General features: G+C 39.0%; 24 non-coding genes and 2 pseudogenes across 24 annotated transcripts; all 26 read left to right on the top strand.

Annotated features, from left to right (window-relative positions):
* Positions 1-165: 165 nt before the first annotated feature.
* Positions 166-284, top strand: LOC146023450 (5S ribosomal RNA). The gene has a single exon (XR_014452867.1). It is a non-coding gene; the product is annotated as a 5S ribosomal RNA (ribosomal RNA).
* Positions 285-628: 344 nt separating this feature from the next.
* On the top strand, positions 629-747 carry LOC146022571 (5S ribosomal RNA). The gene has a single exon (XR_014452021.1). It is a non-coding gene; the product is annotated as a 5S ribosomal RNA (ribosomal RNA).
* A 346-nt stretch (positions 748-1,093) lies between these two features.
* LOC146023738 (5S ribosomal RNA) lies at positions 1,094-1,212 on the top strand. Its single transcript, XR_014453145.1, has one exon. It is a non-coding gene; the product is annotated as a 5S ribosomal RNA (ribosomal RNA).
* A 484-nt stretch (positions 1,213-1,696) lies between these two features.
* On the top strand, positions 1,697-1,815 carry LOC146021678 (5S ribosomal RNA). Its single transcript, XR_014451155.1, has one exon. It is a non-coding gene; the product is annotated as a 5S ribosomal RNA (ribosomal RNA).
* Positions 1,816-2,159: 344 nt separating this feature from the next.
* Positions 2,160-2,278, top strand: LOC146021990 (5S ribosomal RNA). The gene has a single exon (XR_014451458.1). It is a non-coding gene; the product is annotated as a 5S ribosomal RNA (ribosomal RNA).
* Positions 2,279-2,623: 345 nt separating this feature from the next.
* On the top strand, positions 2,624-2,742 carry LOC146024600 (5S ribosomal RNA). Its single transcript, XR_014453972.1, has one exon. It is a non-coding gene; the product is annotated as a 5S ribosomal RNA (ribosomal RNA).
* Positions 2,743-3,086: 344 nt separating this feature from the next.
* Positions 3,087-3,205, top strand: LOC146021989 (5S ribosomal RNA). Its single transcript, XR_014451457.1, has one exon. It is a non-coding gene; the product is annotated as a 5S ribosomal RNA (ribosomal RNA).
* Positions 3,206-3,550: 345 nt separating this feature from the next.
* Positions 3,551-3,669, top strand: LOC146023257 (5S ribosomal RNA). Its single transcript, XR_014452680.1, has one exon. It is a non-coding gene; the product is annotated as a 5S ribosomal RNA (ribosomal RNA).
* Positions 3,670-4,013: 344 nt separating this feature from the next.
* LOC146024977 (5S ribosomal RNA) lies at positions 4,014-4,132 on the top strand (annotated as a pseudogene).
* A 346-nt stretch (positions 4,133-4,478) lies between these two features.
* Positions 4,479-4,597, top strand: LOC146025146 (5S ribosomal RNA; annotated as a pseudogene).
* A 484-nt stretch (positions 4,598-5,081) lies between these two features.
* On the top strand, positions 5,082-5,200 carry LOC146023438 (5S ribosomal RNA). The gene has a single exon (XR_014452856.1). It is a non-coding gene; the product is annotated as a 5S ribosomal RNA (ribosomal RNA).
* Positions 5,201-5,544: 344 nt separating this feature from the next.
* LOC146022304 (5S ribosomal RNA) lies at positions 5,545-5,663 on the top strand. The gene has a single exon (XR_014451768.1). It is a non-coding gene; the product is annotated as a 5S ribosomal RNA (ribosomal RNA).
* A 346-nt stretch (positions 5,664-6,009) lies between these two features.
* LOC146024367 (5S ribosomal RNA) lies at positions 6,010-6,128 on the top strand. The gene has a single exon (XR_014453751.1). It is a non-coding gene; the product is annotated as a 5S ribosomal RNA (ribosomal RNA).
* A 343-nt stretch (positions 6,129-6,471) lies between these two features.
* Positions 6,472-6,590, top strand: LOC146023092 (5S ribosomal RNA). The gene has a single exon (XR_014452521.1). It is a non-coding gene; the product is annotated as a 5S ribosomal RNA (ribosomal RNA).
* A 344-nt stretch (positions 6,591-6,934) lies between these two features.
* LOC146022655 (5S ribosomal RNA) lies at positions 6,935-7,053 on the top strand. Its single transcript, XR_014452101.1, has one exon. It is a non-coding gene; the product is annotated as a 5S ribosomal RNA (ribosomal RNA).
* Positions 7,054-7,399: 346 nt separating this feature from the next.
* Positions 7,400-7,518, top strand: LOC146024309 (5S ribosomal RNA). Its single transcript, XR_014453694.1, has one exon. It is a non-coding gene; the product is annotated as a 5S ribosomal RNA (ribosomal RNA).
* A 347-nt stretch (positions 7,519-7,865) lies between these two features.
* Positions 7,866-7,984, top strand: LOC146023857 (5S ribosomal RNA). Its single transcript, XR_014453259.1, has one exon. It is a non-coding gene; the product is annotated as a 5S ribosomal RNA (ribosomal RNA).
* A 344-nt stretch (positions 7,985-8,328) lies between these two features.
* On the top strand, positions 8,329-8,447 carry LOC146022914 (5S ribosomal RNA). The gene has a single exon (XR_014452350.1). It is a non-coding gene; the product is annotated as a 5S ribosomal RNA (ribosomal RNA).
* Positions 8,448-8,791: 344 nt separating this feature from the next.
* LOC146024617 (5S ribosomal RNA) lies at positions 8,792-8,910 on the top strand. The gene has a single exon (XR_014453989.1). It is a non-coding gene; the product is annotated as a 5S ribosomal RNA (ribosomal RNA).
* A 345-nt stretch (positions 8,911-9,255) lies between these two features.
* Positions 9,256-9,374, top strand: LOC146022303 (5S ribosomal RNA). The gene has a single exon (XR_014451767.1). It is a non-coding gene; the product is annotated as a 5S ribosomal RNA (ribosomal RNA).
* A 346-nt stretch (positions 9,375-9,720) lies between these two features.
* Positions 9,721-9,839, top strand: LOC146021988 (5S ribosomal RNA). The gene has a single exon (XR_014451456.1). It is a non-coding gene; the product is annotated as a 5S ribosomal RNA (ribosomal RNA).
* Positions 9,840-10,184: 345 nt separating this feature from the next.
* Positions 10,185-10,303, top strand: LOC146022735 (5S ribosomal RNA). The gene has a single exon (XR_014452179.1). It is a non-coding gene; the product is annotated as a 5S ribosomal RNA (ribosomal RNA).
* A 344-nt stretch (positions 10,304-10,647) lies between these two features.
* On the top strand, positions 10,648-10,766 carry LOC146022654 (5S ribosomal RNA). Its single transcript, XR_014452100.1, has one exon. It is a non-coding gene; the product is annotated as a 5S ribosomal RNA (ribosomal RNA).
* A 345-nt stretch (positions 10,767-11,111) lies between these two features.
* LOC146024616 (5S ribosomal RNA) lies at positions 11,112-11,230 on the top strand. Its single transcript, XR_014453988.1, has one exon. It is a non-coding gene; the product is annotated as a 5S ribosomal RNA (ribosomal RNA).
* A 346-nt stretch (positions 11,231-11,576) lies between these two features.
* On the top strand, positions 11,577-11,695 carry LOC146024335 (5S ribosomal RNA). The gene has a single exon (XR_014453720.1). It is a non-coding gene; the product is annotated as a 5S ribosomal RNA (ribosomal RNA).
* Positions 11,696-12,040: 345 nt separating this feature from the next.
* On the top strand, positions 12,041-12,159 carry LOC146022734 (5S ribosomal RNA). The gene has a single exon (XR_014452178.1). It is a non-coding gene; the product is annotated as a 5S ribosomal RNA (ribosomal RNA).

Genomic DNA, 12,159 nt, shown 5'->3' with positions numbered 1-12,159 from the left:
CTCTTTAGTAGTTTAATTTAAGATCCCCTGCTAATATCATGTCCTGTAGGTGTTTTTACATTGCCAACACATGATTTTTTTCAGTAAGCAAAAACAGTTACGAAACTTTTTTATTAGCTTAACTGGTGATAGAAGTAGAAGAGGGCAAAAAAGTGCATGTATCTCACCTACAGCCATACCACATTGGATATGCCCAATCTCGTCTGATCTTGGAAGCTAAGCAGTGTTGGGCCTGGTTAGTACTTGGGTGGGAGACCACATGGGAACACCAGGTGCTGTAGGTTTTTTCACATTACTGGCGAATTGTTTTTATTCTCTAGCTATTTAAATTGGAAACTTTTTCTTTTTATTGCCTGTAGAGACATTTGTAAGAGGTCAAACAGACACAATAGCCATCACCTAAAGACTTACCACACTGTTTAGGCCCAATTCCAACTGCTTTTGGCAGCTAAACAGTGTTGAGCCTCTTTAGTAGTTTAATTTAAGATCCCCTGCTAATATCATGTCCTGTAGGTCTTTTTACATTACCAACACATGATTTTTTTCAGTAAGCAAAAACAGTTAGGAAGCTTTTTTATTAGCTTACCTGGTGATAGAAGAGAAGAGGGCAAAAAAGAGCATGTATCTCACCTACAGCCATACCACATTGGATAGGCCCAATCTCGTCTGATCTTGGAAGCTAAGCAGTGTTGGGCCTGGTTAGTACTTTGGTGGGAGACCTCATGGGAACACCTGGTGCTGTAGGTTTTTTCACATTACTGGCAAATTGTTTTTATTCTCTAGCTATTTAAATTGGAAACTTTTTCTTTTTATTGCCAGTACAGACATTTAGAAGAGGTCAAACAGACACAATAGCCATCACCTAAAGACTTACCACACTGTTTAGGCCCAATTCCAACTGCTTTTGGCAGCTAAACAGTGTATGAGCCTCTTTAGTAGTTTCATTTAAGATCACCTGCTAATATCATGTCCTGTAGGTCTTTTTACATTACCAAAACATGATTTTTTTAATTAAGCCAAAACAGTTAGGAAACTTTTTTATTAGCTTACCTGGTGATAGAAGTAGAAGAGGGCAAAAAAGTGCGTGTATCTCACCTACAGCCATACCACATTGGATAGCCCCAATCTCGTCTGATCTTGGAAGCTAAGCAGTGTTGGGCCTGGTTAGTACTTGGGTGGGAGACCACATGGGAACACCTGGTGCTGTTGGTTTTTTCACATTACTGGCAAATTGTTTTTATTCTCTAGCTATTTAAATTGGAAACTTTTTCTTTTTATTGCCAGTACAGACATTTGGAAGAGGTCAAACAGACACAATAGCCATCACCTAAAGACTTACCAAATTGTTTTTATTCTCTATCTCTATCAAATTGTTTTTATTCTCTATCTATTTAAATTGGAAACTTTTTCTTTTTATTGCCAGCACAGACATTTAGAAGAGGTCAAACATACACAATAGCCATCACCTAAAGACTTACCACACTGTTTAGGCCCAATTCCAACTGCTTTTGGCAGCTAAACAGTGTTGAGCCTTTTTAGTAGTTTAATTTAAGATCCCCTGCTAATATCATGTCCTGTAGGTCTTTTTACATTGCCAACACATGATTTTTTTCAGTAAGCAAAAACAGTTACGAAACTTTTTTATTAGCTTACCTGGTGATAGAAGTAGAAGAGGGCAAAAAAGTGCCTGTATCTCACCTACAGCCATACCACATTGGATATGCCCAATCTCGTCTGATCTTGGAAGCTAAGCAGTGTTGGGCCTGGTTAGTACTTGGGTGGGAGACCACATGGGAACACCAGGTGCTGTAGGATTTTTCACATTACTGGCAAATTGTTTTTATTCTCTAGCTATTTAAATTGGAAACTTTTTCTTTTTATTGCCTGTAGAGACATTTGTAAGAGGTCAAACAGACACAATAGCCATCACCTAAAGACTTACCACACTGTTTAGGCCCAATTCCAACTGCTTTTGGCAGCTAAACAGTGTTGAGCCTCTTTAGTAGTTTAATTTAAGATCCCCTGCTTATATCATGTCCTGTAGGTCTTTTTACATTACCAACACATGATTTTTTTCAATAAGCAAAAACAGTTAGGAAGCTTTTTTATTAGCTTACCTGGTGATAGAAGAGAAGAGGTCAAAAAAGAGCATGTATCTCACCTACAGCCATACCACATTGGATAGGCCCAATCTCGTCTGATCTTGGAAGCTAAGCAGTGTTGGGCCTGGTTAGTACTTGGGTGGGAGACCACATGGGAACACCAGGTGCTGTAGGTTTTTTCACATTTCTGGCAAATTGTTTTTATTCTCTATCTATTTAAATTGGAAACTTTTTCTTTTTATTGCCAGCACAGACATTTAGAAGAGGTCAAACATACACAATAGCCATCACCTAAAGACTTACCACACTGTTTAGGCCCAATTCCAACTGCTTTTGGCAGCTAAACAGTGTTGAGCCTCTTTAGTAGTTTAATTTAAGATCCCCTGCTAATATCATGTCCTGTAGGTCTTTTTACATTGCCAACACATGATTTTTTTCAGTAAGCAAAAACAGTTACGAAACTTTTTTATTAGCTTACCTGGTGATAGAAGTAGAAGAGGGCAAAAAAGTGGCTGTATCTCACCTACAGCCATACCACATTGGATATGCCCAATCTCGTCTGATTTTGGAAGCTAAGCAGTGTTGGGCCTGGTTAGTGCTTGGGTGGTAGACCACATGGGAACACCTGGTGCTGTAGGTTTTTTCACATTACTGGCAAATTGTTTTTATTCTCTAGCTATTTAAATTGGAAACTTTTTCTTTTTATTGCCTGTAGAGACATTTGTAAGAGGTCAAACAGACACAATAGCCATCACCTAAAGACTTACCACACTGTTTAGGCCCAATTCCAACTGCTTTTGGCAGCTAAACAGTGTTGAGCTCTTTAGTAGTTTAATTTAAGATCCCCTGCTAATATCATGTCCTGTAGGTCTTTTTACATTACCAAAACATGATTTTTTTCATTAAGCCAAAACAGTTAGGAAACTTTTTTATTAGCTTACCTGGTGATAGAAGTAGAAGAGGGCAAAAAAGTGCATGTATCTCACCTACAGCCATACCACATTGGATAGGCCCAATCTCGTCTGATCTTGGAAGCTAAGCAGTGTTGGGCCTGGTTAGTACTTGGGTGGGAGACCACATGGGAACACCAGGTGCTGTAGGTTTTTTCACATTACTGGCAAATTGTTTTTATTCTCTATCTATTTAAATTGGAAACTTTTTCTTTTTATTGCCAGCACAGACATTTAGAAGAGGTCAAACATACACAATAGCCATCACCTAAAGACTTACCACACTGTTTAGGCCCAATTCCAACTGCTTTTGGCAGCTAAACAGTGTTGAGCCTCTTTAGTAGTTTAATTTAAGATCCCCTGCTAATATCATGTCCTGTAGGTCTTTTTACATTGCCAACACATGATTTTTTTCAGTAAGCAAAAACAGTTACAAAACTTTTTTATTAGCTTACCTGGTGATAGAAGTAGAAGAGGGCAAAAAAGTGCCTGTATCTCACCTACAGCCATACCACATTGGATATGCCCAATCTCGTCTGATCTTGGAAGCTAAGCAGTGTTGTGCCTGGTTAGTACTTGGGTGGGAGACCACGTGGGAACACCAGGTGCTGTAGGTTTTTTCACATTACTGGCAAATTGTTTTTATTCTCTAGCTATTTAAATTGGAAACTTTTTCTTTTTATTGCCTGTAGAGACATTTGTAAGAGGTCAAACAGACACAATAGCCATCACCTAAAGACTTACCACACTGTTTAGGCCCAATTCCAACTGCTTTTGGCAGCTAAACAGTGTTGAGCCTCTTTAGTAGTTTAATTTAAGATCCCCTGCTAATATCATGTCCTGTAGGTCTTTTTACATTACCAACACATGATTTTTTTCAGTAAGCAAAAACAGTTAGGAAGCTTTTTTATTAGCTTACCTGGTGATAGAAGAGAAGAGGGCAAAAAAGAGCATGTATCTCACCTACAGCCATACCACATTGGATAGGCCCAATCTCGTCTGATCTTGGAAGCTATTCAGTGTTGGGCCTGGTTAGTACTTTGGTGGGAGACCTCATGGGAACACCTGGTGCTGTTGGTTTTTTCACATTACTGGCAAATTGTTTTTATTCTCTAGCTATTTAAATTGGAAACTTTTTCTTTTTATTGCCAGTACAGACATTTAGAAGAGGTCAAACAGACACAATAGCCATCACCTAAAGACTTACCACACTGTTTAGGCCCAATTCCAACTGCTTTTGGCAGCTAAACAGTGTATGAGCCTCTTTAGTAGTTTCATTTAAGATCCCCTGCTAATATCATGTCCTGTAGGTCTTTTTACATTACCAAAACATGATTTTTTTAATTAAGCCAAAACAGTTAGGAAACTTTTTTATTAGCTTACCTGGTGATAGAAGTAGAAGAGGGCAAAAAAGTGCGTGTATCTCACCTACAGCCATACCACATTGGATAGCCCCAATCTCGTCTGATCTTGGAAGCTAAGCAGTGTTGCTCCTGGTTAGTACTTGGGAGGGAGACCACATGGGAACACCTGGTGCTGTTGGTTTTTTCACATTACTGGCAAATTGTTTTTATTCTCTAGCTATTTAAATTGGAAACTTTTTCTTTTTATTGCCAGTACAGACATTTGGAAGAGGTCAAACAGACACAATAGCCATCACCTAAAGACTTACCAAATTGTTTTTATTCTCTATCTCTATCAAATTGTTTTTATTCTCTATCTATTTAAATTGGAAACTTTTTCTTTTTATTGCCAGCACAGACATTTAGAAGAGGTCAAACATACACAATAGCCATCACCTAAAGACTTACCACACTGTTTAGGCCCAATTCCAACTGCTTTTGGCAGCTAAACAGTGTTGAGCCTTTTTAGTAGTTTAATTTAAGATCCCCTGCTAATATCATGTCCTGTAGGTCTTTTTACATTGCCAACACATGATTTTTTTCAGTAAGCAAAAACAGTTACGAAACTTTTTTATTAGCTTACCTGGTGATAGAAGTAGAAGAGGGCAAAAAAGTGCCTGTATCTCACCTACAGCCATACCACATTGGATATGCCCAATCTCGTCTGATCTTGGAAGCTAAGCAGTGTTGGGCCTGGTTAGTACTTGGGTGGGAGACCACATGGGAACACCAGGTGCTGTAGGTTTTTTCACATTACTGGCAAATTGTTTTTATTCTCTAGCTATTTAAATTGGAAACTTTTTCTTTTTATTGCCTGTAGAGACATTTGTAAGAGGTCAAACAGACACAATAGCCATCACCTAAAGACTTACCACACTGTTTAGGCCCAATTCCAACTGCTTTTGGCAGCTAAACAGTGTTGAGCCTCTTTAGTAGTTTAATTTAAGATCCCCTGCTTATATCATGTCCTGTAGGTCTTTTTACATTACCAACACATGATTTTTTTCAGTAAGCAAAAACAGTTAGGAAGCTTTTTTATTAGCTTACCTGGTGATAGAAGAGAAGAGGTCAAAAAAGAGCATGTATCTCACCTACAGCCATACCACATTGGATAGGCCCAATCTCGTCTGATCTTGGAAGCTAAGCAGTGTTGGGCCTGGTTAGTACTTGGGTGGGAGACCACATGGGAACACCTGGTGCTGTAGGTTTTTTCACATTACTGGCAAATTGTTTTTATTCTCTAGCTATTTAAATTGGAAACTTTTTCTTTTTATTGCCAGTACAGACATTTGGAAGAGGTCAAACAGACACAATAGCCATCACCTAAAGACTTACCACACCGTTTAGGCCCAATTCCAACTGCTTTTGGCAGCTAAACAGTGTATGAGCCTCTTTTGTAGTTTCATTTAAGATCCCCTGCTAATATCATGTCCTGTAGGTCTTTTTACATTACCAAAACATGATTTTTTTCATTAAGCCAAAACAGTTAGGAAACTTTTTTATTAGCTTACCTGGTGATAGAAGTAGAAGAGGGCAAAAAAGTGCATGTATCTCACCTACAGCCATACCACATTGGATAGGCCCAATCTCGTCTGATCTTGGAAGCTAAGCAGTGTTGGGCCTGGTTAGTAGTTGGGTGGGAGACCACATGGGAACAGCAGGTGCTGTAGGTTTTTTCACATTACTGGCAAATTGTTTTTATTCTCTATCTATTTAAATTGGAAACTTTTTCTTTTTATTGCCAGCACAGACATTTAGAAGAGGTCAAACATACACAATAGCCATCACCTAAGGACTTACCACACTGTTTAGGCCCAATTCCAACTGCTTTTGGCAGCAACAGTGTTGAGCCTCTTTAGTAGTTTAATTTAAGATCCCCTGCTAATATCATGTCCTGTAGGTCTTTTTACATTGCCAACACATGATTTTTTGCAGTAAGCAAAAACAGTTACGAAACTTTTTTATTAGCTTACCTGGTGATAGAAGTAGAAGAGGGCAAAAAAGTGCCTGTATCTCACCTACAGCCTTACCACATTGGATATGCCCAATCTCGTCTGATCTTGGAAGCTAAGCAGTGTTGGGCCTGGTTAGTACTTGGGTGGGAGACCACATGGGAACACCAGGTGCTGTAGTTTTTTTCACATTACTGGCAAATTGTTTTTATTCTCTAGCTATTTAAATTGGAAACTTTTTCTTTTTATTGCCTGTAGAGACATTTGTAAGAGGTCAAACAGACACAATAGCCATCACCTAAAGACTTACCACACTGTTTAGGCCCAATTCCAACTGCTTTTGGCAGCTAAACAGTGTTGAGCCTCTTTAGTATTTTAATTTAAGATCCCCTGCTAATATCATGTCCTGTAGGTCTTTTTACATTACCAACACATGATTTTTTTCAGTAAGCAAAAACAGTTAGGAAGCTTTTTTATTAGCTTACCTGGTGATAGAAGAGAAGAGGGCAAAAAAGAGCATGTATCTCACCTACAGCCATACCACATTGGATAGGCCCAATCTCGTCTGATCTTGGAAGCTAAGCAGTGTTGGGCCTGGTTAGTACTTTGGTGGGAGACCACATGGGAACACCTGGTGCTGTAGGTTTTTTCACATTACTGGCAAATTGTTTTTATTCTCTAGCTATTTAAATTGGAAACTTTTTCTTTTTATTGCCAGTACAGACATTTGGAAGAGGTCAAACAGACACAATAGCCATCACCTAAAGACTTACCACACTGTTTAGGCCCAATTCCAACTGCTTTTGGCAGCTAAACAGTGTATGAGCCTCTTTAGTAGTTTCATTTAAGATCCCCTGCTAATATCATGTCCTGTAGGTCTTTTTACATTACCAAAACATGATTTTTTTAATTAAGCCAAAACAGTTAGGAAACTTTTTTATTAGCTTACCTGGTGATAGAAGTAGAAGAGGGCAAAAAAGTGCATGTATCTCACCTACAGCCATACCACATTAGATAGGCCCAATCTCGTCTGATCTTGGAAGCTAAGCAGTGTTGGGCCTGGTTAGTACTTGGGTGGGAGACCACATGGGAACAACTGGTGCTGTAGGTTTTTTCACATTACTGGCAAATTGTTTTTATTCTCTAGCTATTTAAATTGGAAACTTTTTCTTTTTATTGCCAGTACAGACATTTGGAAGAGGTCAAACAGACACAATAGCCATCACCTAAAGACTTACCACACTGTTTAGGCCCAATTCCAACTGCTTTTGGCAGCTAAACAGTGTATGAGCCTCTTTAGTAGTTTCATTTAAGATCCCCTGCTAATATCATGTCCTGTAGGTCTTTTTACATTACCAAAACATGATTTTTTTCATTAAGCCAAAACAGTTAGGAAACTTTTTAATTAGCTTACCTGGTGATAGAAGTAGAAGAGGGCAAAAAAAGTGCAGGTATCTCACCTACAGCCATACCACATTGGATAGGCCCAATCTCGTCTGATCTTGGAAGCTAAGCAGTGTTGGCCCTGGTTAGTACTTGGGTGGGAGACCACATGGGAACACCAGGTGCTGTAGGTTTTTTCACATTACTGGCAAATTTTTTTTATTCTCTATCTATTTAAATTGGAAACTTTTTCTTTTTATTGCCAGCACAGACATTTAGAAGAGGTCAAACATACACAATAGCCATCACCTAAAGACTTACCACACTGTTTAGGCCCAATTCCAACTGCTTTTGGCAGCTAAACAGTGTTGAGCCTCTTTAGTAGTTTATTTAAGATCCCCTGCTAATATCATGTCCTGTAGGTCTTTTTACATTGCCAACACATGATTTTTTTCAGTAAGCAAAAACAGTTACGAAACTTTTTTATTAGCTTACCTGGTGATAGAAGTAGAAGAGGGCAAAAAAGTGTATGTATCTCATCTACAGCCATACCACATTGGATATGTCCAATCTCGTCTGATCTTGGAAGCTAAGCAGTGTTGGGCCTGGTTAGTACTTGGGTGGGAGACCACATGGGAACACCAGGTGCTGTAGGTTTTTTCACATTACTGGCAAATTGTTTTTATTCTCTAGCTATTTAAATTGGAAACTTTTTCTTTTTATTGCCTGTAGAGACATTTGTAAGAGGTCAAACAGACACAATAGCCATCACCTAAAGACTTACCACACTGTTTAGGCCCAATTCCAACTGCTTTTGGCAGCTAAACAGTGTTGAGCCTCTTTAGTAGTTTAATTTAAGATCCCCTGCTAATATCATGTCCTGTAAGTCTTTTTACATTACCAACACATGATTTTTTTCAGTAAGCAAAAACAGTTAGGAAGCTTTTTTATTAGCTTACCTGGTGATAGAAGAGAAGAGGGCAAAAAAGAGCATGTATCTCACCTACAGCCATACCACATTGGATAGGCCCAATCTCGTCTGATCTTGGAAGCTAAGCAGTGTTGGGCCTTTTTAGTACTTGGGTGGGAGACCACATGGGAACACCTGGTGCTGTAGGTTTTTTCATATTACTGGCAAATTGTTTTTATTCTCTAGCTATTTAAATTGGAAACTTTTTCTTTTTATTGCCAGTACAGACATTTGGAAGAGGTCAAACAGACACAATAGCCATCACCTAAAGACTTACCACACTGCTTAGGCCCAATTCCAACTGCTTTTGGCAGCTAAACAGTGTACGAGCCTCTTTAGTAGTTTCATTTAAGATCCCCTGCTAATATCATGTCCTGTAGGTCTTTTTACATTACCAAAACATGATTTTTTTCATTAAGCCAAAACAGTTAGGAAACTTTTTTATTAGCTTACCTGGTGATAGAAGAGAAGAGGTCAAAAAAGAGCATGTATCTCACCTACAGCCATACCACATTGGATAGGCCCAATCTCGTCTGATCTTGGAAGCTAAGCAGTGTTGGGCCTGGTTAGTACTTGGGTGGGAGACCACATGGGAACACCTGGTGCTGTAGGTTTTTTCACATTACTGGCAAATTGTTTTTATTCTCTAGCTATTTAAATTGGAAACTTTTTCTTTTTATTGCCAGTACAGACATTTGGAAGAGGTCAAACAGACACAATAGCCATCACCTAAAGACTTACCACACTGTTTAGGCCCAATTCCAACTGCTTTTGGCAGCTAAACAGTGTATGAGCCTCTTTAGTAGTTTCATTTAAGATCCCCTGCTAATATCATGTCCTGTAGGTCTTTTTACATTACCAAAACATGATTTTTTTCATTAAGCCAAAACAGGTAGGAAACTTTTTTATTAGCTTACCTGGTGATAGAAGTAGAAGAGGGCAAAAAAGTGCATGTATCTCACCTACAGCCATACCACATTGGATAGGCCCAATCTCGTCTGATCTTGGAAGCTAAGCAGTGTTGGGCCTGGTTAGTACTTGGGTGGGAGACCACATGGGAACACCAGGTGCTGTAGGTTTTTTCACATTACTGGCAAATTGTTTTTATTCTCTATCTATTTAAATTGGAAACTTTTTCTTTTTATTGCCAGCACAGACATTTAGAAGAGGTCAAACATACACAATAGCCATCACCTAAAGACTTACCACACTGTTTAGGCCCAATTCCAACTGCTTTTGGCAGCTAAACAGTGTTGAGCCTCTTTAGTAGTTTAATTTAAGATCCCCTGCTAATATCATGTCCTGTAGGTCTTTTTACATTGCCAACACATGATTTTTTTCAGTAAGCAAAAACAGTTACGAAACTTTTTTATTAGCTTACCTGGTGATAGAAGTAGAAGAGGGCAAAAAAGTGCCTGTATCTCACCTACAGCCATACCACATTGGATATGCCCAATCTCGTCTGATCTTGGAAGCTAAGCAGTGTTGGGCCTGGTTAGTATTTAGGTGGGAGACCACATGGGAACACCAGGTGCTGTAGGTTTTTTCACATTACTGGCAAATTGTTTTTATTCTCTAGCTATTTTAATTGGAAACTTTTTCTTTTTATTGCCTGTAGAGACATTTGTAACAGGTCAAACAGACACAATAGCCATCACCTAAAGACTTACCACACTGTTTAGGCCCAATTCCAACTGCTTTTGGCAGCTAAACAGTGTTGAGCCTCTTTAGTAGTTTAATTTAAGATCCCCTGCTAATATCATGTCCTGTAGGTCTTTTTACATTACTAACACATGATTTTTTTCAGTAAGCAAAAACAGTTAGGAAGCTTTTTTATTAGCTTACCTGGTGATAGAAGAGAAGAGGGCAAAAAAGAGCATGTATCTCACCTACAGCCATACCACATTGGATAGGCCCAATCTCGTCTGATCTTGGAAGCTAAGCAGTGTTGGGCCTGGTTAGTACTTTGGTGGGAGACCACATGGGAACACCTGGTGCTGTAGGTTTTTTCACATTACTGGCAAATTGTTTTTATTCTCTAGCTATTTAAATTGGAAACTTTTTCTTTTTATTGCCAGTACAGACATTTGGAAGAGGTCAAACAGACACAATAGCCATCACCTAAAGACTTACCACACTGTTTAGGCCCAATTCCAACTGCTTTTGGCAGCTAAACAGTGTATGAGCCTCTTTAGTAGTTTCATTTAAGATCCCCTGCTAATATCATGTCCTGTAGGTCTTTTTACATTACCAACACATGATTTTTTTCAGTAAGCAAAAACAGTTAGGAAGCTTTTTTATTAGCTTACCTGGTGATAGAAGAGAAGAGGGCAAAAAAGAGCATGTATCTCACCTACAGCCATACCACATTGGATAGGCCCAATCTCGTCTGATCTTGGAAGCTAAGCAGTGTTGGGCCTTTTTAGTACTTGGGTGGGAGACCACATGGGAACACCTGGTGCTGTAGGTTTTTTCATATTACTGGCAAATTGTTTTTATTCTCTAGCTATTTAAATTGGAAACTTTTTCTTTTTATTGCCAGTACAGACATTTGGAAGAGGTCAAACAGACACAATAGCCATCACCTAAAGACTTACCACACTGCTTAGGCCCAATTCCAACTGCTTTTGGCAGCTAAACAGTGTACGAGCCTCTTTAGTAGTTTCATTTAAGATCCCCTGCTAATATCATGTCCTGTAGGTCTTTTTACATTACCAAAACATGATTTTTTTCATTAAGCCAAAACAGGTAGGAAACTTTTTTATTAGCTTACCTGGTGATAGAAGTAGAAGAGGGCAAAAAAGTGCATGTATCTCACCTACAGCCATACCACATTGGATAGGCCCAATCTCGTCTGATCTTGGAAGCTAAGCAGTGTTGGGCCTGGTTAGTACTTGGGTGGGAGACAACATGGGAACACCAGGTGCTGTAGGTTTTTTCACATTACTGGCAAATTGTTTTTATTCTCTATCTATTTAAATTGGAAACTTTTTCTTTTTATTGCCAGCACAGACATTTAGAAGAGGTCAAACATACACAATAGCCATCACCTAAAGACTTACCACACTGTTTAGGCCCAATTCCAACTGCTTTTGGCAGCTAAACAGTGTTGAGCCTCTTTAGTAGTTTAATTTAAGATCCCCTGCTAATATCATGTCCTGTAGGTCTTTTTACATTGCCAACACATGATTTTTTTCAGTAAGCAAAAACAGTTACGAAACTTTTTTATTAGCTTACCTGGTGATAGAAGTAGAAGAGGGCAAAAAAGTGCCTGTATCTCACCTACAGCCATACCACATTGGATATGCCCAATCTCGTCTGATCTTGGAAGCTAAGCAGTGTTGGGCCTGGTTAGTATTTAGGTGGGAGACCACATGGGAACACCAGGTGCTGTAGGTT

This window comes from Crinia signifera, chromosome 7 (genome assembly GCF_055691185.1).
Source record: "Crinia signifera chromosome 7, ASM5569118v1, whole genome shotgun sequence".
In the NCBI taxonomy this organism is placed as follows: Eukaryota; Metazoa; Chordata; class Amphibia; order Anura; family Myobatrachidae; genus Crinia; species Crinia signifera.
This window is presented reverse-complemented; position numbering and strand designations above follow the sequence as displayed.